Raw genomic sequence first — 21,251 nt, 5'->3', positions numbered from 1 at the left:
CGCAGCCGCCCGAGCTGGCCAGAGCATCATTTCCAGCAGAGCTGCCATCCGCACAGAGCCCATGGGTTTGCTCCAGCTTCTGCATGCCAGAGCTGATTTTATTTCTCATTTGGTTCCTCCTTCCCTTTGCATGTTTCTGTTTAACCGGTCCCATCTCTACTAATGTATGTTCCATACTGCTCAGAGGTGGCTGTAAAAAGTAGGTGTATTTTAAAAGATTGGTTAAATGTGTTCTTGCTGCAGTTCCTTTGGGCTGGATTCTACTTCAACAGCACTGGAGTAATGCTGGTGGTGGTTTTAGCTGGACTATATCATGTTTTTCCTGACTCTAAATTTTAGAACCTAGCTAGTTGAAGTAGTGAATAAGGGACTCGGGGCACTGAATTACTTATATTGTGATTTTTACCTTAATTTCTATTTTTAATGCTTTATGCCAAAACTAGTACTGATGGCGGCTGTCAAGTTTGTTACCTGGGTCCTGTGTTTTCCTTGCTTCAGCTGTGTATCTCTGGCTTCTTCATCCACCATCACCGCTGCTGTCCCTTGCGCTGCTGTGAATCTCGTGTATTTGAAACCAAAGGACAGCTGACGTCTGTCAGCCTCTGGAGGAGGGGGCTCTGGGGCAGTGGTCCCTGCCTGCCCTTGCCTTTGCTGGGGCATCCCAAACCATGCTCCTGTGTGCCCCGCAGTGTGCTCATGGCAGGCCGTCAGGTATGGCCGTTCCACAGCGTTGCAAGCGCTGTCCTTTCTCGTTACGGTGGACGCCCTTCCCTGACAGAGCTGCCAATCCACTGCCTGTGCTTACGCTGTAAGTCTGGTCTGTGAGCTCTGTAGAGGTCGGATGTTCTGCCTGCTTATTCCCATCCCTGGAAGAAGGGACACACACACTCACGTTCACACTCACACACGCCCGTGCACTGACTCTCTCACTCCTACTTGCTGTGTTACAGTCTGGTTTTGAGATGTACTTTCTGTGCCAGAATTTTGTTGCAAAATCCTGAGTCATTTCTGGCTAACTGACATGGCAGTTTTTGTTAAGGAAGAAGGAAAATTATTCTCCAAAAAGAAATATTTACTCTGAAAAGGAGGAAAATTTTTCTGCTTGGATATTCAGTGTCCTGACCTGTTTTTTAAAAGGTATTACGTGGTTGGCTTTTCCGTACAGTTCACAAAAATTTTGGCCAAAGCTTGTTAGAGACTGAAATTGAAGTGGAGACCTTATGGTGAAGGTAAACTCATGTTACCATGCAGATTTCAACTGCTCAGTTGCTGAAAATTGCTCTTTGAAGACCAGATCTGCAGCTGGACCAGGAAGCAGAGGGTCTGTCCATCAGCCCTGGCCTGTAGGCGAGACCAAGTGTGGTGGGACCTATGTCTAGAGCTGGGCTCTGCTGAAGTCACCGTCTGTCCCTGCTTTCACTTCTGTGGCTCTGACAGAGATCTGGTCAGAGGAGATGTGGCTGCAATGGACTTCTTGACAGCTGCATGCTGGGGAAGGGGCAGCGGGGCTGAGGACGAGAAGCAATGGCGTTCTCAGTGAAGGTGCATGCCGTGGCTGAGCTGGGTAGTAATGCTGCAACAATCCGCAGATCAGAGCGGGGGTCTTCAGGTGGCCAAGGGAGGCTGGAGACCTGGTTTCCACAAATGGGAATAAAATGTCAAAGCACACTGGCAGTTTGACTGTCTCGGCGTATGAAGCTGTATCACCTGGAAGGACAGTGTAACTGGCCGGTGGAAGCGGGATGCTGCTGCTGCAGGCTGTTCTCTGGGCTGGAAGATTCACCTCTTACAGCAAGCGACTGGGCAGATTATTGAAAAAATAATCTATCGAGAGTTACTAAACCAATACAGGTCTGTGCCAAAGACACCCAAACAGGGAGAAGTCGGGGAAGGTGGGATCCACAACTCCTAAATTTTGTGTGAGGTCATTGTCCAGCCTGCACCTGGCCCTCGGCATCTCTGCTAACCTGGGACTGCTCGGTCTTCAGGGAGAAGCTCTGAGTGATGAGTCCGTGCTGGGGACAGGACAAACCCAGCTCTTTTCTTGAGAGACTAGTGAGAACTGCAGGATCCTGTGTGTGTCTCAGAACAACTCTAACCCCCACATGTTTCCAATGAGAAATTTGGATTCAGACATGTGGACTTGGCCATTCTTCCCGTCAGTCCTTCCTGTGTCATCATACTGCCTCTGACGGAAGTGTCCGTAGTTATCTCGATGGGACTGGGAAGTTTTTTCAGTTATTGGAAGACAGGGTATTAAATGACTGAATTCTGCGCTGTTTTTCCTCTCTAATAATGCTGAACATCTTGCCAAGTTCTTTAGAAAACAGTGTAGTCATCAGCGCATTGGATTCATTAGGGGTTGGCATTTAGACAGTGTGTGAGAGCAGCTGACGCCCCATGGAAAAATTTGGAATACATTCATTTGAGGACTAGTTTTGCTTATGGGTTTATCTGGGTGTCTTTTGTCCACGCTTGAATTTGTTTTTCTTATTAGGAAAAGGTATTTTGACTGTGGAGCTCAGCTTCTTAATTTTTTTTAAAAATTTTTTTTAAAAGAAATATTTTCCATTTGCTAATTTTTATAGTCAGTAGGCAATATCAAAAGAGCTTTTTGTCTGCGATAAAGCATAGCAGCCAGGTAACGTGAGCCGTACTGCTCCTGGCACCTGTCCTGCTTTCCAGCCTGCTTCCACGGCATGGCAGCCTTTCCTCCTCCAAGCAGGGCTTTCTCCTAAAAGCAGGATTGCCTTCTCCTTGGTCTCAGAAAGGAAGGACCACAGTATCCCCTGACGACACCTTGTTTCACCCTGAGAGCACCCGGGGAGGCAGCTGCGCTCTGCTGTGGTCGACGTTCCCAAAGCGTGGCGAAGCTGCGGCCGACGGCAGAACGGCCTGTTGGTGTCCGGTCTGGGTGCTGCCGCCGGTCAGCTCTCTTGGACGGCCGACTTATGCTTTCCATCTGGCGCGCGTGTGTGTGGTTTGAAGTTCTGTTTCTGTTTTTACATTTTACATAATTGCAGCACGCCATTATGTTTGTTGTCAGTCTTTATCTGTGGAAAGTTTTGGTCTTGAAGCTCAGCTAAAGTTAAGAATAAAAACTGTTTGGGTTTGTTTGTTTTTTCCCTTTCCTGTCCAAGGAATGCAGGCTGTCCTAGGAGGGCAGAGTTGTCTGAGCTTGGCAATGCTGTGTGCAAATGGAAGAAGACTGGGTGCTTTGCTTCACCCAGAACTCTTACTCTTCCCTGCTGCTGGGCAGTGCCTCTTCATCAGTCAGGCTTGCCATTTTTGGATCTCCATCCAGAGTTAGTTTGTAAGGGAAATACACTGTAAGTAACTTTTGTAGGTTTGGATTACAAAAGCTTATGATGAATGCTGCCACCTTGCCAGCTGAAGCGGTCACTGTCGTGTGTGTGGGTCAGGAGAGGAAAAGGGAGTGCGTGAAGAGCAGCGCGCGAGATCCGCTGCCGCAGTGGCTCCTGGCAGGAGAGCTTTGGCTCCTTCTTCGTAAGTGCTTGCCCAGCTTATTTTTGTTTCAAGACTTCATTGTCACCACCTCAGCTTTGATCTTTGTTCTCAGACATTGAGAAGCTGCCCTCGTCTTCCTTTGCTGCCTACATAAAATGAGGGGCTGCTCAGTGGCTCGTGTGAGGAGGACCTCCCCAGGTAAAAGTGGGCTGAGCATCTCTAGCATGTTTCAAGATGGGCCTAAAAAGAAGCGTTGGTCTTGCTGCTGCTACTGGTAGAGGGCTGTCGTGATGGGGAGGACAGACTGATGGAAATAATTCTGTTGTTTTTGAAGGCTGCTTTCATCCTACGAGCTGGAGTGTGAAAGAGACTGGGCAGGCCACTTCCAGGGACTCGGGTCCGCTGACAGCATCTGGTGCATGCTCAGCAAAACAGTTCAACCTTGGCCATGCTGCAGCTCAGTCCCAGTACGTTGTTTTGAGCAAAACCTTGGTTTTTCAGGAGTGTTTCTCCTTCCAAAGTGATAATGTTCTGGGTACATGAGCTGGGCCAGTTCTGCTGTCAGTTATTACTACATCTGGTGAGAGGGCTTGCAGCTGGCAGGGATTGCAGGTGAGATCGTGGTTGAAGCTGTTTCACTGTAACAGGCAGGGCATGTTGTGCGGGTCCCCCCTTGCTCCGTCCAGCCTGAGCGGGGATCCCCATGTGGACTTCGGGAGTGCGGCTCAGCCTGAGGCTGTACATGGGGTGAGGAGGCGTGGGACGGGGCAGCAATGCGGGGAGCTCTCCCCTGGCCGTGCTGCCTCGTGGCTGCTTTGAGATGTGCCCGGGAGCTTATTTCTAACACTTTTTGGCCGTAGGAAGTGGACATTACATAAGTCTTAAGCCAAATTCAGTGCTCTCATAAGCATGGTGTCTGCTTAAACCAGGACTAACTTGATTTGAGAGGTTTTTGGGTGAAAAAGATTGATGCCATGAAATTTTCGCTGTATAGGTCAGAAAAAAGTTGTCATTCATTGCATCCGTGTCATGTTTTTTTTCTTTTTGTTCACAGCACCGCTGACTAATTTAAAAGCCACTGATGATTTTGATTATAGGTGCTGCACAGCAGCAAATGCCTGAGTGAGACAAACCATGTGCATATACAGTCTCCTACAGTGGGAGCCTGTGCTGTCTTAGCAGTTGCATTTTGTCTTTAATTATTTTGTGGCAGTAGACTTGTTTGTCATCTAGGAAGATATTTTATGACCTAGAAATGCGTGTGAGTTCTAGTGTATCGTTTCTAGCGGGATGGAATTCCCCTCTCTGAAGTGCCAGTGAACAGTAAAACGGAAATAGCTGTGTTAGCTCTAACCAGAGAGCACTGCAAGATCATAAACCTCTTTCTGATCAGGTTTGTTCTAGTCTTACATCTGTTTTTCTCATGAAGAATGCCTTATGTCCTGACTAACTTACACTAACTGATAACATATACTAACTTATGTTCTTAAAGTATAAAAGCAAAAAAATTACTCAGTTTGTTTTTGAAATTTTGTGACTTTTTCATTTGCATTTTGAATATCAATGTGGAAAAAAAAATTTTTTATTAGTGTTTTCTTAAGTCTGGCCTAACCTGTTGCCCTTGCTACAGTGGTTTCCTGAGAAGTGCTGGATGCTGTAGGGTGACTGTCTATGCTTCATTTAAAAAGAAGAAAGGGATGAGGGGGAAGAGTTTCTCTCATATTTGAAGTGGAGCTGGGAGAGGCTGGAGCACTGCCTTCAGAGCAGAGCAACCACACCGGTGCTGTGATCCAGGAGAGCCCCCTTTGAAATGGGGCATTGCCATAAATCTCGGGATCAGGTGGTCTGACCCACTGGGGTTCAAACACACCTCTGTGGAAGGTTTCTTCTCCGTTAGGTCCCATTTACGTGCTGTGTTAAGGCCTTGAGTAGCTGTACGTTGTGTTGTATGGCTTGAATCCTCCCTGCAGGAGGTTGTGCTGGTGGAGGAGAGGAGGTGGGACAACTCTTCTGCTCTGACATCCACCTCCCTGTCTCTCCTTTTACCACATGGTTGTGTTCTACCATGAGCCCCAGCACGGACCCTGTGGCCTGGAGAGGAGGAGTGGGGAGTTGAGGCCACCACGAGCAATGTCTGGTGCTTCCTCCAGCTCTTGATGTTTCTCCAGACCAGTGTGCTGGTATCTGCTCTGGTCACTCCAGATTCTTGGTCTGATTTCTGCAGGCTGTTGGGGAGGGCTGTAGGAAGAAGAGGCTGACTTGGCTGGCAGGTCTTTTTCTGCTGGTGATGTTTCACGTCAGGGTGCCACTGCTTGGGAGGGCTGAAGCGTCACAATGGTGGACCCTTTGGCTCGTGTTGCTTTGCAGAAAACAGCTGCGTGTTGTCCTTGTGCAAAGGCATTGGCTTCTCCGACAGGGAAAGCATGAACGCCTTGCTGAACCCTTCTGAGCAGTGGTTACTTATGGTGGTGTGAATCTTGTTCATATTAGGATACAGGACCCAGCAGATTTCATGGAAAGGATAACACTTGCTGCTCTTGCCTCAGCTTTTGTGTGTTTGGCTGAGTTCCCGTGGCGTCAGGAGGACCCTGATCTGGTGGGATTGCATCAGGATGCTGCTTCAGGAATGCAGTGTGGTAGATGGGATTTATGCTCCATGCAGATAGCTGGAAAGCCATTATAAACGCATTTTTACCCACACTTCACTTGGGCCGCTCAAAGGGGATGCAGGCAGATAATTCTTGTAGCCACTGATATGACGAACTGACCACAGTATTAAAATGTTAATGGAGAAAGCCTAATGAAGGACAGTAAAACACTAGACAGTGCACCCTGATATGCACTCATTTGCCCTACAGTCTGTGTGTACCTGTCTTGGACAGGGCTGCTGCACCCAGGAAATGGGGCCAGCAGAAAACAGCTGAACCGAGTTATTAACCTGTTCATTTTTCTGTGCGTGAGTTTGATTTCAGGGGAGTCTCATTAAAAACAAAATTCGTAGGTAACTGGAGAGAGCAGGAGGGAGTAAAATAAGCTGTGAGCAGTAGTTAGCGTGTTCCAGTTGTGTTGCTGCCAAAGTCAGCAGGAGAAGGCAGTAACCTCCTGCCTGGCTGCTGTGCTGCTGGGAGGAGAAGCTGTGAGGGTTTTGGTTTTGCCTTCCCCTCCCCACGTAGCAGTGGCATGGCCACTTGTGAAGCTTTCGGGATGAGAGGTGTTAAGGTATTATAATGTGGCCCTGATGGGGCATGTGACTTTGGGCACCAGCCCTCTGGTATGCCCGTGCACTGCTCTCAAGGGGACCAGCGCAGACGGTTCATTTCTATTGCGCTGTTACGGTTGGAGTTAATTTGAAGGGAAGGATGCCGTATTTAAAACTGTTTATGCAAATATCCCTGTAGAAATGGAATTTTTCATCACGGCTTGGCTGCTTTTCTTTCCTGCAGGCATGGTAGGGAGCCCATCATGTGCCAGGATGCTTGGTCTGGGCTTGCAGGAAACCCCAGGACCTGGCTGTGCCCCCCTCCGGAGCAAGGGGCGAGTGAGCGAGCAGGGGCTGGGGCAGCGTCCAGAAACCAGCTTGGTTAGTGGCAAAATGAAGGTAGTGTTTTCCTGACCCCAGCTGTCCTGAGCTGCTAGTTGGGGCTTCCAAACCCCGTGGCCCCGCGTCTCCTCCCGGGGGACCCTGTGCCCTGCCCCAGGCTCCCGCCAGGGCAGGGGGTTTCCCAGGAAGGAAGAAGTTACTCAGTTCAAGATCTAATTTCTTACACTTTCACTTCCTTTTTTAGTAGTTACAAATTAAGAGGTACCTTACAGCCCAGTGTGTAATGATGTAGGGGCTCAGTGTGGGTACGAAGGCAAAACTGGGGCTGTTCCGTGGAAGTGCCTCTGGTTTGGTGTTGCGTCCAGGAGTGGGCTGGCTCCTGATGCGCTCCCTTAGACTGGGGATTAAAGGCATGCGTGAAAAAAAGTGTATGAAAAACACCAATGGCACATGCGTTGTTTTCATACTTGAGAGAAGTGTTTTCTTCTCCTCTGTGGCCCCCCCCATATCTGAAACTTCTAGTTTCAGATAAAAGCCTTGTCTTGCTCTTTGTTTTACTAAGAGCCAAATCTCTTGTCTTTTTCTAGACAGGGTTGTTAATAATGACATGTAAGGGAACGAAGGAGGCTTGTTTGCTTGCTTTTGGCAGTTTGCTCTGTGCCTTCCCTGAAGCTTTCACATGTGTTCACCATGGCTGAGGGCACCCTCCGGCTGGCACTCAGGAGATCAGCGCGGCAGGAAGGAGAAAGTGTGGCTGGCAGCTCTGCGTTCGAGATGCTCCAGTCAGTGGTCCTTGTAGCTCCTTGGCTGTTTAAGTTGAAAAGTGTCACACTTGGGACCTGCCAAAGCCTTGGCCCGGAGTCACTCGTCACAAGATGGATGCTCCTCTGGCAGCACCATCCCTTGTTTCCCTCTGCCGCTGCTGCTGAACCGCATCGGCGGCGGGAGCTGCCTGCGGAGCGGGGCGAGACGAGACGGGTGGTTGAAGAGCACCGTGCCGGAGGTGTCGGGGAGCGGGAGCGTCCCGCGGGCACATTGTGCCGCATGGGCTCTCGGGGCTCTGCCCTGCCTGTCTTCATACACGTGCAGCTGTGCGTGGAGGCTGCGCCCAGCTCCCAGAGCATCGCGCCGTGGGGTGTTCTGGCCGCTGTCCGGGCTGTGCTGGCAGCTGCCTGGCCTGGGGCAGGTGGGTTTGGTTGGTGTAACAGCCCACTTGGCTTTTTAGTAATAAATCCAGGCTAGTGGTGCATTAGATGTGTGTGTGAGGGCTCTCCCAAGGGAAATGGTGCGTACTGTTGAAAAACGAGATGACAAAGCACTAGAAAATACATAAGAGGTAATTCTGTGGTGAAGAGGGTTGGGCTTTTAGTGAAGACAGCACATGAATAGTCTGAAGGGGGAAATAAAAGAAACTGGGAGTCAAATGGCCTTCTTAGTGTATTCCGTATTTGTAGAAGAATTGGATTCTCCTCTGAGTCCAACTTGCCATGCTATATTTGCAATAAACTATTGGGTCTAATCCCAGTTGCGAGGAAAATAATGGCTTTTGTTGCCAAGCATGTTTTCTCACTTGTCACAAAGCAGTGGGGTGAAACGTATGTTAGAAGAACGGCTGTCCTAGGCTGCCCGTTTGGAAGATCAGCTGACGACACTGTTCTCCTGAACAGATAATTCCGCTTCCCCAGAGCAGCTGCTCTAGGCCGAGCCAGAAGCGGAGGGTGGGCTGCATCCGAAGCCCCGGGCTGGAGGCTGGCAGCAGCAGGGCTTGCTCCTGCTCTCCTGGCTGTGCCCGGCCGGTGGGAGCGTGGTACCGCTGGGTGACGAGGAGGAGGTCTCCGAAAGCTTTCATCCCGGCTCGTTGCTAGAGAAACCTCTGCTTTTGTCTGTCCCTGTCTGAGCAGCCAGAGCCTGGCCCTGGCCCGGCAGGGGGGCTGGGGAGGGGGCAGCATGCCAAAACCAACATGTCCCTGAGGAGGAGGGTGCTTGGTTGCAGGGAGCCTGGCCGCGGGCTGCAGCTGGTGGGGCTGGGATGTGCGGGGCTCCCAGCCGGACGGCTCTGCCGGCTGGAGCATCGCTGCATCCCTGTGGCCACGGCCTCAGGCTTTACTGCTTGCTGGAGCATGCTTGGCTCCTGTGGTCTCTCGCCTTTCAATTCAGGCTATGCACCTTCACGAGTCTTAACTCTCTGGGTTTTTTCCACTGCCTGTTTTTCACCAGTTTTTGCCCATGTAGAATTGGATTTATTTAATAAGTCCATCCTAAACTTGTCATGCGTTGCCCATATGTGAACTTTGCAACAGGTCCAGGGGCTGGTCCTGGCTCCCACACATGGTCTCGCCTCTTCTGGCAACGGGCTCTGCTGGGACCCAACCGAGTTTCTGTTACTGGAGTAAGTGTGCGGGTTGTTGTTAAGCTGCAGTGTTGGGCTGCAAGCATCGCGTTGAAGGTACAGCAGCAAAAGGTGTCACTGCCCATCTCGTGTGGCACTTTGACCTAAGATGGGACAACAAAAGTAAACGTGGCTGTGAACCATCATACCTTCTGCTGCTTAGCTTGCGGTTGCTTCGCTCAACCTTATTTTGATTGTTTAAGAAGCTTTACTGTTTATGAAGAAAGTAATTTCTAGAGCAGCAGTACACCACGAATCGGCACTGTACTTCTGCTGGGGTTGGTTTCCACTGTGGTTGATGCCAGTTAAGGAGCTTGGCCCTTATCAGCTTTTGAGGTAAGAAGTATTTGAGCCAGGGGTTACTGCAAGAGGGGAGAGACTTGCAAAATAACTGCTGGAGAACAAGATTGTCTCACTTGCTCCATTTACTGCCAAAGGATGAAATCCTAGCTCCATTGAAGCTGGTGGGAATTTTGCCACAGTCTCAGCTGGGGCTGGGATTTCAACATGGTATTTGTAAATGCCTGAAATTCAGAGGTTCTGCTGCCCAGGAGAATATGTGAACTGTATGAAGACACAAGGAGTAAGTGAAGAATAATAATAAATACCACTGGTAAAAGTTGCGTTGATCTAGTGGCATTCATCTAGAGTTTGTTATATTTAAAAAATGAGACCATATGGAAAATATCCTTCAGCAAGCTGGGGGTGGGATCGGTTGAAGTAGTGGCGTGTTAATAATGAAACGGAGTGGAGCATGCTGTCTTCATCTTGACCTCTCCACATAAGCGTGTTGCTTCTAATATGAGTGCTCAAATTGGCCACAGTTTGTCCCAAATAATTTTGTTCTTTGTAAAACACTGCATCATCTGTGTTGTCAGAGGTATGCTATTTGGATGTGTGTAATCATTCTCGGGCTCTGTGCATGGCTGCCAGCATTGTCCTCACTGGAGAATGGATGAGGTGAACAGCCTAGGAGAGGAAAAAATGAGACTTATCCTGATCTGCTGGCCAAAATGTCAACATCAACCCAAACAACACTTTTCTGAAGTATTGAAAAGGTTTGGGGAATTGCCTTCACTTTACTTTACTCTTTCACTGGCACACTGGTGAGTATCAGTTTCCAACCCAAATGCAGAGCTCCCTCGAGGTATGAGACTCGGCCTTGTCGTGGTGGTGATCGTATGAACTCCAGCATTTCTGAAGGTCTGTGTCTCCAGAAGTTCAACAGAAGTGTCCCTGAGAATCAGCTCATCTTGGGACCCCGTGTGAGCCGCTGTTAGTGGTGTGCTGCGTGCAGTAAGCCTGGGGTGCTTGTCGTTCTGCTGCAGCCCCCTTGTGTGGTGGGGAACAGGGCTCAGCTGCAGCTGGTGGGCACGTGGGACCGGGTACAGCGTTGCCATCTCCTCCTGGCGCAGAGAGCTGCGGGTGTCTGGGGTCGGTGACCACTGGACCATTTTGGAGATGAGTCTTATATTAAGAAAGCAGCCAAAAAATATGTTTCCCTGGAGATCTTTCTGGAACTTTGTGCAACAGACTTCTCCGTTGACATTGAGCGCTGCCTTCACGTGCTGACACCGTGGGGGCTGATGCCTGGTAGAAAACGCTGTCTGAGCCACTGTAAATCTTCTTGTATCGGAGGAGGAACAGTACCTAACATTACAAAACCCGTACGGAAAGGAGTGCTTCCTCCGTGTAGCAATTTGCAGTTTGCTGCAGAAGCACACCGTTTTGCTGCAAACCACACACACAGAATTTTGGCCAGGTTCAGCGTTGTAGTTGGGTTGTAGTGACCATAATGTCAAAACATGCTGCCTCTAAGCCCCCTGCCCAGCTGTAGGCTCATAGGGCCGTCAAGGACTGGCTGCCCAGTCATCCCACCCAGCCATTGGCCATAAGCAGCACCGTGTTAACATGTTCACGGTGTTACCGACTGCCACTGCCAGAGTAGATATGTCTTCACACATGCCTCCAGCTGGTTGACCCAGAATCTTACTGATTTTTCCAATTTCTCACCTAATTTTCTTCATGGTGAGTTTATGTCTATTTATCTTATGCTCATACTCTTTCTTCGGTTTTAAGTTGCTCCTTTCTTGGGTCTGCTCCCCAAGGACAGCGATTGTATACGCTCTTGGCTGTTGTTTTCCTGAGCTGGCTTTTGAATAGCTTTGTCAAGTTTTTGGGTGGGGTTTTCTTTTGCATTTTTTTTAATGTTGCCGTTCATTTACAAACCTGCCAAAGGCTGAAGGTAAAACGTTTTTCTCATCTCTATGCTGTCTTTAACACTCGCGTACCACTTGGCTGTTGGCAGTGGGAGGCTGTTTGCAGTGGGTTTATCCCCGATCAGGCGTGTCAGCCTGTGCCCAGTGCTCTGTGTCATGGGGCTGGCCGTGGTGGTCACACTCACTTTCCTTCTGCATCCCCTCTGTCGCATTCAGAAGTCTTTCTCCAGCTTTCAGAGGGATGTGAGCATTCTTGGGGGTCTTTGGTGAGGGATTCCTGCCGTATTTGGGATCTCGGTAGTGTGTATTGGCAGTAGGGCCCATCGCTGGGGCTCTGCAGGGCCGTGCTCCCCCATGTTGGGCTGTGTCAGACGTGGTCCTGGAGGCAGCGGTGGGTGTCATCCCGCCTGCCACCCCGGAGGGGCTGCTGGGCCCCCAGGCTGGAGTGCGTCTCTGCGGGAAATCTGATTGCTGTTGACATCTCACGTGGTTACGTGCGTGGCCTAAAAATAACGAGCAGTCATCAGCTGCGATATGGGCTAATTGATTTGAAAATATTTACAAAAGCCAAATCCCCAGATCATCTGGTTACAGATGTTCCCTCTCTCAGTTGGATTAGCAGTCCCGCAGCCCGTCTTGAGTGTTGTTGCTCTCCTTGGTTTGCCAAGGAATTTTGTTTTCTCCAACATCTCTGCCGCTGTGTTTCAGAAGAGCTGAGGAAATTGTATTTCTTGCATTTTCTACCTCTGATTCTGCATTTTAAATAACAGGACTGCTCACAGTGGAAGGTCCTTTCTTATGAACAGAACCAAACAAACTGGGAGGAAAAAAGCAGCACATCTTGAAAGCCAGCTGTCCAGATTTCAAGGGGACTCGAGTTTTTTAGCACCTTTGTTTGCGGAATGGCTCACTCTGTTCTCCTTTGCCACTGTTTGTGACTTTATGTATTGTGAATTAAATCATGGGAGCATTTCAGACAAACTACTGTTGGAAATGTGACCAGCTACGCAACTTTATTTAATGTTTTGCTGTTCTGCTTTTTGGCAAATGCTTTCAGCTCTTCCTAAAGTACTTCGGTAGGTTTTTGTTTATTGATTTCTACTAAAAGTTCCTATAAATTCCAAGTTCAGAAACACAAATTGTGAGGTGGCTGTTTTTCTCCTGCAGACCTGCAGCATTTCTGTTCACATCCTGATGGTACTGGGCAGAAGCCAGCGTTGGGGAGTTTTCCTTGTGAGGTTTGCTCTTCATGGCAAGGAGCTTATTTTTAATCTAGCAGGGAAAGCTCTGAACATGGGATATTAAAAAAAATGTATGTACTAGTTGAATCAAGAAAGGGTCTGAGCCCAGTTTGGGTCATTTCTTTGAGAGACCTTTAGCTTTCACAGAATAACTCGTTAGTGATGCTCTCTGAGGCAACCCATTTCCTTTTAGTTTGCCAAATTATTTTGACGCAGCGTGAATAAGGACCTGCCACCATTATGTGAATTCCAGGAGTTACCAATCTGCCACCGTGTAACAGTGTCTCCTGTACTTGTTTCTTCATTGGTGAGCAGAAGCAATTCTCCTATTGCTGCAACTTCTTAGTAACCATTATGCGGAAGCGTGCAACTGGAGAGGTCAGGCTGACCACAGATGGTGTTTCATTAGATTATAATGGCTCATTCTAAAGCTTTGGGGAAGAGGAATGCAAATGAGAGCGTTTGCAGTCCAAACCTGGGCCTGTCATTTCCAGCTACCCCCTACTCTGTAACAGCCAAAGCAAACCACTCTTCTTCAGGTGCCCTTTGGAGATGCTGCACTGCTCCACCAGCCTGTGATGGCTGACTCTCAGATCGCTCGGGATAAAACTCTCAGCTGGGGGTTTCTCATTCCAGTTATTTGAGAGAAAAAGCAGCTGTTTGGCCAGGTAACAGCGGTGCAGAGGTGGGGGCCGTGTCCAGCTCCCCCGGGACGGCGGGCAGAGGCAGGATCGCTCCCAGCCGCGATGGTGCTCGGGGTGCCGGTTCCTGCCGTGGCGGGCGTTGGATGGAGGGTCCCTCCGGTCCGCCTGGGCGGTGGGCACTGCGTGGCCCTTTGCGGTGGGCAGCGGCTGTGGCCCACCTGAGGCTGTCGGTGTCCCTCCTGCGCACAGCCGGCTGGGTGCACCGGGGGTACAGGCAGCCCTGCCTGAAACCTTCGGCTGAGAGCATGCCTGCTGCCGGAGGGCAGGAACGAAGGGGTTAATCCTTGAGTGATGGTGGATGCCCACTGGGTTTTTAACAGTTTAGCTCTTTCTTCGTAGGCTTTATTGTAGCCCAGTTGTTCCCAATTGCCTGTGCTTTGAGCTTGTCTCACTCCAGTCGTTTCTAAAAGCCAGTTCTCCGCGAGGCAGTCGAGTGCCTGGAGATGACTCCCCTCCCTCCAATTACAGAAACACAATTAGTGATCTCTTCCTGTGAGTGTCCTCTGCTTTCTAGCTCTGTCTTCCACAGTTTAAGGTTTTGGGGTCAGGTGCTGAAGAGATATTTGTCTGACATGGAAAACATAATTGGCACTTAGTTGAAGGTTATAATTAAAGGCCTGTTAATCCCCCCATGACAGACAGGACTGATGCAGCTCATGCTCATGCTGCTGGCCAGAAAATTGCTTGGAAACAGTGCTGGTGAAGACAGTGTGGGTTTTGGTCTGGATTGTCAGCTGGTGCCCATCAAGGCGTCACCCTGGATGTTAGTAGAGGCCTGTTGGGTTTGGGTTCAGTGGGGATCTGCTCTCTCCATCTCTGGTGCACGAGCAGGCTGGATTAGAGGGAGAGGGGGAGGATGGAGGGTGTCGGGATCAAACGGCAAATGGTGGCTGCTCCGTCGGTGGGGCTGGTCTCCAGCATCGCTGCGCAGGCAGGAGAAAATGGATGTCCTCCGAGTGCTCCTGCCTGTTCCCTAGGCAGCAGGCATGAAGGGCAGAAAAAGGCTTTTCTGTCTGCCTGTATTTTTTCATGATTATCTGAAAAGGCTACTTAAGAGCAAGTTCATTTTAATTGAAAGGAGGGTGCCTCTTAAATGCGGCAGCAAAGAAACGATGGAAGCAGGGGAGCGACAATGCAGGCGCTGTCGGGGGCTGTGTTTGTGAGCGGCTGACTCAGAGACCTCCAGAGCACTGAAGAATGTCGTTTTCTCTGTTACTGCTTCTGTCTTTGCATTAATGATGCCGGCAGCCCTTAATTTTGTTTTCTGCTGCAAACCTTTTCCATTTAACATGCAGCAACAGCTCCTGGGGTCAGTGGCCATCTGCGTTTGTTTGTGTGACTCCTCATAGCTGAGTGGCTTTAGGGTCACAGCTAGCAGGCTCTCTGTGTCTGGAAAGACTGCCCTTTGCCTCTGCGTGCTTAGGTGGTACTGGCCTGGCTGAACTCCTGCAAGGAAACTTGAAGGTGTCAAAGCAACACATTGCAGGAGTGGGGAAAGGAAAGAAATTCTGTTGGCGAAGGTCAAAATGTGCCTTGCTGATGCTTGGATGCCCCAGAGCATCCTCACCCACCAGTGGGACTGACATGCCACTGTTGAGTCCTTCTTGGTACCAGGACTCTGGGGTGAGCCAGCGGACGTGGGATGATGGGGGAGAGGGAGCTGGATCCTGCCTGTCTGTCCGGGGCCGGCGCTGGGCTTGCGAGTGGGCAGGAGGCGGTGACCCTCACCGAGGTTGCGGTGGAGGCTGCTGGCTGCAGGTCCAATGGGCACAAACTGGAAATTCCCATTACTGAGAGCAGGGGGTGGTGAAAGCTACAGGAGCCTTGGCGAGTCTGCGTGTGTTGCTGCTGTCTGAACTGCCTGAAATGACCCCTGTAAGAGCCAAGGAGAAATCTTTGTGCCAGATATACAGATCAGATGAGCAGCAGTTGCTCAGATCTGGAAAAAAATAGGAAGAGGTAGGAAATTGAAAACATTGGAGAAGCATTATTGATATTCCTTGTATTTCTGTGCATTGTCAGCGTTCTTAAGAGCTGTTCTGGAGACCACCTCGAGTTGTAATCCGCTATGAAAAGAGAACTAGAGATCAAATCTGTGTCTTTTTAAATAAAAATCTATATCAAACTTGCTCAGGAAAGCAGAGCTCTGTAAAGCAAGTCCTGTGTTGGCACCAGCAGGAGTGGGAATGTAAAATCCATATGGGATGTAATGAAATTTCCACTGACCTTGTGTGGGAAGGAAACTCTGGTTGGCAGAGGAATGTGAAGGTTTTAAAAATGTTTTGTTATGAAACTTTGATACCTTTGTATCTTGTAGGAACGTAGCAGTGGGTTTTTAAGAGGCTTAATTCAAAGGTGGTTACTCTTAGCCATCCTCAGCCCCAGTGAATGCCATTGTTAACTGCAGAAGTTGTGTAATGGGGAAAGTGCTTGCCTACAAAAGGGGGTGCATATGAAGCATCGCTGTAATGTAGCAGGCATGCTGTACCCCAGGAAGCCGTTTTGACGAGCTCGGTGGATGACAGCACCAGCCTGCCATCTCACATCCTGGCTCTGCTCGGGTGGAAAGCAAGGGAGCTGTCGGAAGCCATGACTGCGTAGGTGGTCGTCTTCTGTTGATCCCATAAGGCATCCCAGCTCTTGCACAACGCAGAGTCCCTGAAGAGCAGTCTTCCTGATGAAATCAAAGCTGCAGTGCTACGTACATGTGATCTTTCTGTAAAGCTTAGGCTATTTTTCAGCAAATGCTGGAGTCCCAGCTACCAAGGACTGGACCAGCTTTCAGGTGTGATGACCAAGGTACTGCTTTCTGGAAGTTCACTGAGCTTCTCCAGGCATTCCCATGCATCTCTGTAGCAAAACCAGCCTAAATATTGCTGTGTGGCATTAAAGCATCCTTCCTCTCTCCCCAGAGAAAGTGCCATCGCAAGGGGAGCGAATCTATTTTCTGACTATAAGTGCAAATGTGAAGAAGAGGGGATGGAGAAGCAGCGTTTTTGCGAGGTGTGCAGCTCTGTGTTTCGGCATGGTGCTGGATACCATAGGAATAGGATACTGCTTATTTTCATGCAAGAGTAAAGACCAAGACACTCTGACACCAGTCATTTTGAGACCTCATTTGCAATGAGAACTTAATTTCTTTTTCTCCATTCTTTTGGCAGCCTTATTTTTTTATATCTATATTTTTAAACAGGTATTTCTAGTATTGCTTGTATAGTGGAATTGTCTTTCATTTCAGGGTGTTCTGCAGCTCAGCTGTGTATGAGGGCTAATGTTTGTGCGCAGCAGATGCCCAGAGTCACAGGGGAGCCCTGACCACGCAGCACTGCCTCGGTAGAGGCAGCAGTTTTGCTGAGCATCCCTGCTCCATGTCACCCTTTCTCCTCTGCCTGGGACTTCAGCCCTTCTGGCTCCTGTGTCCAGCAGCCTCGTGTCTGCTGATGGGATGGATGTAGGTCAGGAACGAGTTAGAGTGCTTTGGATACCGCAGGGATGGTTACACAGTTATCCAGGCAGACTTCAGGAATGGAAAATGGCTTTGTTAGTGGCCAAGTGCAGTGTGTTGAGTCCCTTGCCAAGACTGTGTATGAGCCTCAGATGCATTTTTATGAATAATTATGCTATCTGCTCTCATAAAGTCTCAAGAACATAAAGGAAGTGCTGTAAAAGCAGTGCCTACGGAGGATCCCACATAAGGTGACTGATAAACTTCGGAGCTTTCAGCATTTGTTATTTCCAAGGGGTTTTCTGATTTTAGGTGACTTTCATGCAGCCTGCAGCCTCCAGTCCCACTACTGCCATCATTAAATTACCCGGTAATGAGATTGCTGCAAGTGTCCTTGTTCCTGAAGCTCTCCAAGTTCACCTGGTCAGGCTGTGAGTGGCTCAGTCTTGCATGATAGTTGTTATACGTAGAAATACCAGATTGCCAGATTCTCATAATGGCAATTTTAAGCTCCTCCACATGGGATCCTCACCAATTTAAAGAGCTTGAAATTGTCCATAAATCTTCTGTGATTTCAGTCAGTGCTTTGCATCATCATTACTTAATAATTTATTAATTCTGCATCCAGTATGGAGCAATCGTTGTCTGGATAGGACCTTGCTGTAGCTGCGAAGTTGTGGGACAGTGTGATGCTGGCAGGGGATGGGTAGGGCTAGCCTGCCTTGTGTGCACATATATATATATATATATGCATGCATACTGAAGATTGTTTCACGCATTGGAATGACACCACTGTATTGTCTTTGTTCAGGTCACTGAGCTTCCCAATTATGATGCAGCAATTTCAAGAGCATGTGTTCAGGCAGTAGAGGTATTTTTAGTTTGCTGTGGCTCTTGCAGGTAAGTTACCGTTTGTCGTCTTACCATGCTGAATTTGCAGAAGGAGCCAAGGATGAGGTCTAGCCCTCTTGCCAAAGAGCTTTACCAATTTTAGGACTTCCTTCTTAGTACAGGCAGAGGAGTCCTCCTATCACATATGCAGCGACAGTTCAACGTGCTGCAGCCTTGCACCAGAAGTTTAGAAAAGTACAGCTCCTGCTGTTGCAGAAAATCCAGGCAGAAAGTCACCCAAGAGCTCGCATTTGCAGTCCGCTCCTCGTAATCCTTGCAGGAGGCCGAGCACCCCCTCGCAGCGTGGGAGGGCAGGCGAGGGCTCTGCATCTCTCGCAGAAGGTGCCTGTGGTCCGGCGGGGCTGGCAGTGCCCGGGGTTCCTGCTGCCGTTGCCGGCAGCTGGAGGAGTCCGCTGGGAGCCGCTTCCTCCTCCGCCTGCCAGGCTGGCGTGGGCTGGCCAGGAGCACGCTGGAGCCTGCCGTGCTGTGGCACGGCGAAATCCCTGAGCTGCACGGAGAAGCACTTGAACTAAAGAAGCACCCACAAATACCTGTCATCTTCCTTCCTTCTGTTGTGTCCGTGGGCCTCTTGGTTGATAATCAAGCCTGAGATGTGCTGGGGAAAGAGAACTTGGGGCTGCCCAGTTCAGCGAGCCCTGATGCACAGCTTCTCCAATAACCACAAGTTGCGTTTCTCCTGTACGCGTATGCGCGTACATGGTGGTGTGCGTGTGCTTTGTCTTGTTTGGTGATGCACTGAGTTTGGGAGTTAACTGTTAATGTATTGTAAGCTCATAAGGTGATGGAGGGAAAGCTGTGACTTGTGGCCTGGATGCTGTCTGAGCTGGGATGTGATGCTAGTTGAAACGGTAAACTCTGCTGTCACCAAAATAATGTTCTTTCCCCTCTCACTCTCGTGTCCTCTGTTGCCCCTCTACCCTCGACTCCCAAAACCGGCCAGGAGTTTGGGTGTTTATAAATCAGCCAAACTTGATGTTTTGAGAGCTGCCTGTCACCTTAGATCAGGTGTGGGTCTGGTCCATCATGTTAAAAAAGAAATGGCTCACCGCCAAGCAGTGAGGTGTGGTGTGAGTGTCTGAGTGCTGTAGTGTGGGGCTGTGGGGCCTGTGTGCACGCTCGGGGAGCAACTGGCTGGCCCGAGGGTTTGTTGGTTGAGCGCAGGATTCGCCCTCTGGGTTGCACAGATGTGCAAGACTATGCAAGGAGGCTGTAGGGTACTTGGGCAAAGAGCAGGTGGAGATGGGGCTTCCCCCTGGATTTGGTGGGCTGCAGAGCTTGAGGGGGTCTAGGCAATAATTTGGAAAGGAAAAAATAGTGTTAGTACAGAATAGAGGGAGTTGAATTGGTGATGGTGCTGTTACTGCTAGCGTTAGGCCAGCAGTGAATTGGCACATCTGTGGGAGCCAGGCGGGGAACAAAGTGGGACAGAGGCTCTCCGAGGTGTCTTGGTGTGCTGTCCTGTACTGCTCTGGCCCTGTCAAGCCCCAAGGGTGCACGCATGGTGAAAGGAGCAAGCACGATGCTGTGCTCCTGCTGCCAAGCTTCTCTGCTGGCTTTTTTGCTAGGTATGCTTTGCAAATGCATCCTGTTGGGGTCCATCAGCTACAGGTGACCAAAGTGAGAAAAATATACTTAATCACAAACCTTAGGAAAAGTTAAAGAATATGTTGTTTATTATGGATTGTTTATAAAAATGTTCATAGCATTAAAAAGGCTATTGCTGTGGATGGACCAAAATGGCTGCAAGTGCCTTGTCTGCTCAGCGGAGTGCATTTCTCTGCACCACTTTCACTGGGGGCAGAAAGCTAAGTTTCTCAAGGTGAGCGCATGCAGTAATACGCTGTTGCTGGGAGCTGACCCACACAGCTGAGGTGTCTAGCTGCCTTCTGCAGGTGGGGTGTGTGGTGGTGGGGAGGGCCTTGGGGGGCTGCTCTCCCCTCTCCCCTTGGCATCTGGGAACAGGCAGTCATTGCACAGACTGTTTCATCATCCGACCTCTGGGATTCTGGCTTGTCTGATCTCTCCGCTGTGCAGCTGCCCCCTCTGGAAGCCTGCTCAGCCCAATTGTTCTCACTCTGAATATTTTTTTTTCTATGTCTAGTCTCATTTTTTCCCTCCTGTTTGCAGCTCTGCATGCCCGCTCCCTGCAGGGCTCCCCTTCCCGCCGGGCAGAGCCCAGCTGCTGCTCCTGCAAGAGAGAGCAACTGCCTGCGCAGGCTTTCTCGCTGTGCAGCATTTCCAAGAGCTGCTGAACACCTTCCCCGTGTTTGGGAAGCGGTTTGGAAGGTGTATTTCTGTCGCACCCTGTGCCACAGGTGCTGTGCTGCTCCTCTTGCAGAGAGGGCGAAGGGTCTGACTGCACTTTGTGAGCAGCGTTTCCTTCTCTGGTGCTTGCCTGTCTTCCTGGGATAAACCCCATGTCGGGGATTTGCAGCCTCGGCTGCGTTATGTGAGAAGGGGGAGCTGGAAAAAGTGCAATTGGTCTTTTACCGTGGGAGAGAAGTATCCTCAAAATGAAGTTGATCAAGGCGAAAAATACAACTCCGACGTAAAAAGAGGAGAAACATTAAACTGGTCTTACAATAATTTGAATGTGCTGAACAGAATTGGTGTGCCAGATAAGAGTCAGCCCTGGAGAACAGGTCTGTCTGCTGCTTGTGGGGTGCTTGTTCATGGCAGGAGGCAGCAGGCAGCCTGGCGATGCTGCGGCCGAGATGCAGGCTGCCCGAGGCTCCCACCCTCTCTCCCTCTTCTGCACAGGCACCCTCCGGGCACCGCAGAGCCCCTCTTCGGCAAAGGTTGCGGGGGGTTGTAGTGTATCTGTCACAGTGTCTGAAGGTCCTTATGAGAAAGCAAAACCACCTGGAACAGATAAAGTCTGTGGTGGTTTGTGAGCTGGAGTTTGGGGGGGTCTGACAGACTTTTTAAGCCTTTGAGCCAAAGACAAGTTTGATTTGCCAGTTAACCTGGCAGCGCTGGGAGGACGTGGGTGAGAGGAGTAGGCATTTACAGTGCCAGCTTCCCTCAGGTCATTGTCAGCTCTTCAGTGGGAATTCAAATGGTCGTTTATCAAGAAATAATATGTTAGTTTATATGCAAAGAATACAGGATTTCAGGTAGGACTAGATAAATTGAAGTATCATTTTCTAGTTTCAAAAAGGCAACTGAAAAGCTCTAAGGGTTGGTCTCTGTGTACTTACACAGCTGTTTATTTTGACAAAGAGCAAGGTTTTAATATGAGGCTGGTGAATGAAATTCTTCTGCTCTCTCTTGGAAAAAAAAATCTGTTGGCTTTAGCAAGCCTTGAATTAAACCTGAGGCTTGTGAGGGAG

The 21,251-nt window shown here is 49.6% G+C and overlaps 1 protein-coding gene across 3 annotated transcripts in view; it reads left to right on the top strand.

Annotated features, from left to right (window-relative positions):
* The window catches only part of SRGAP3 (SLIT-ROBO Rho GTPase activating protein 3), a 133,590-nt gene that overhangs the window by 43,953 nt on the left and 68,386 nt on the right, over positions 1 to 21,251 (top strand). The gene's annotated exons all lie outside the window — the stretch shown is intronic.

This window comes from Aquila chrysaetos, chromosome 20 (genome assembly GCF_900496995.4).
Source record: "Aquila chrysaetos chrysaetos chromosome 20, bAquChr1.4, whole genome shotgun sequence".
Classification (NCBI taxonomy): Eukaryota; Metazoa; Chordata; class Aves; order Accipitriformes; family Accipitridae; genus Aquila; species Aquila chrysaetos.
The sequence above is the reverse complement of the archived record's forward strand: the minus strand, read 5'-3'. Positions and strand labels throughout refer to the sequence as shown.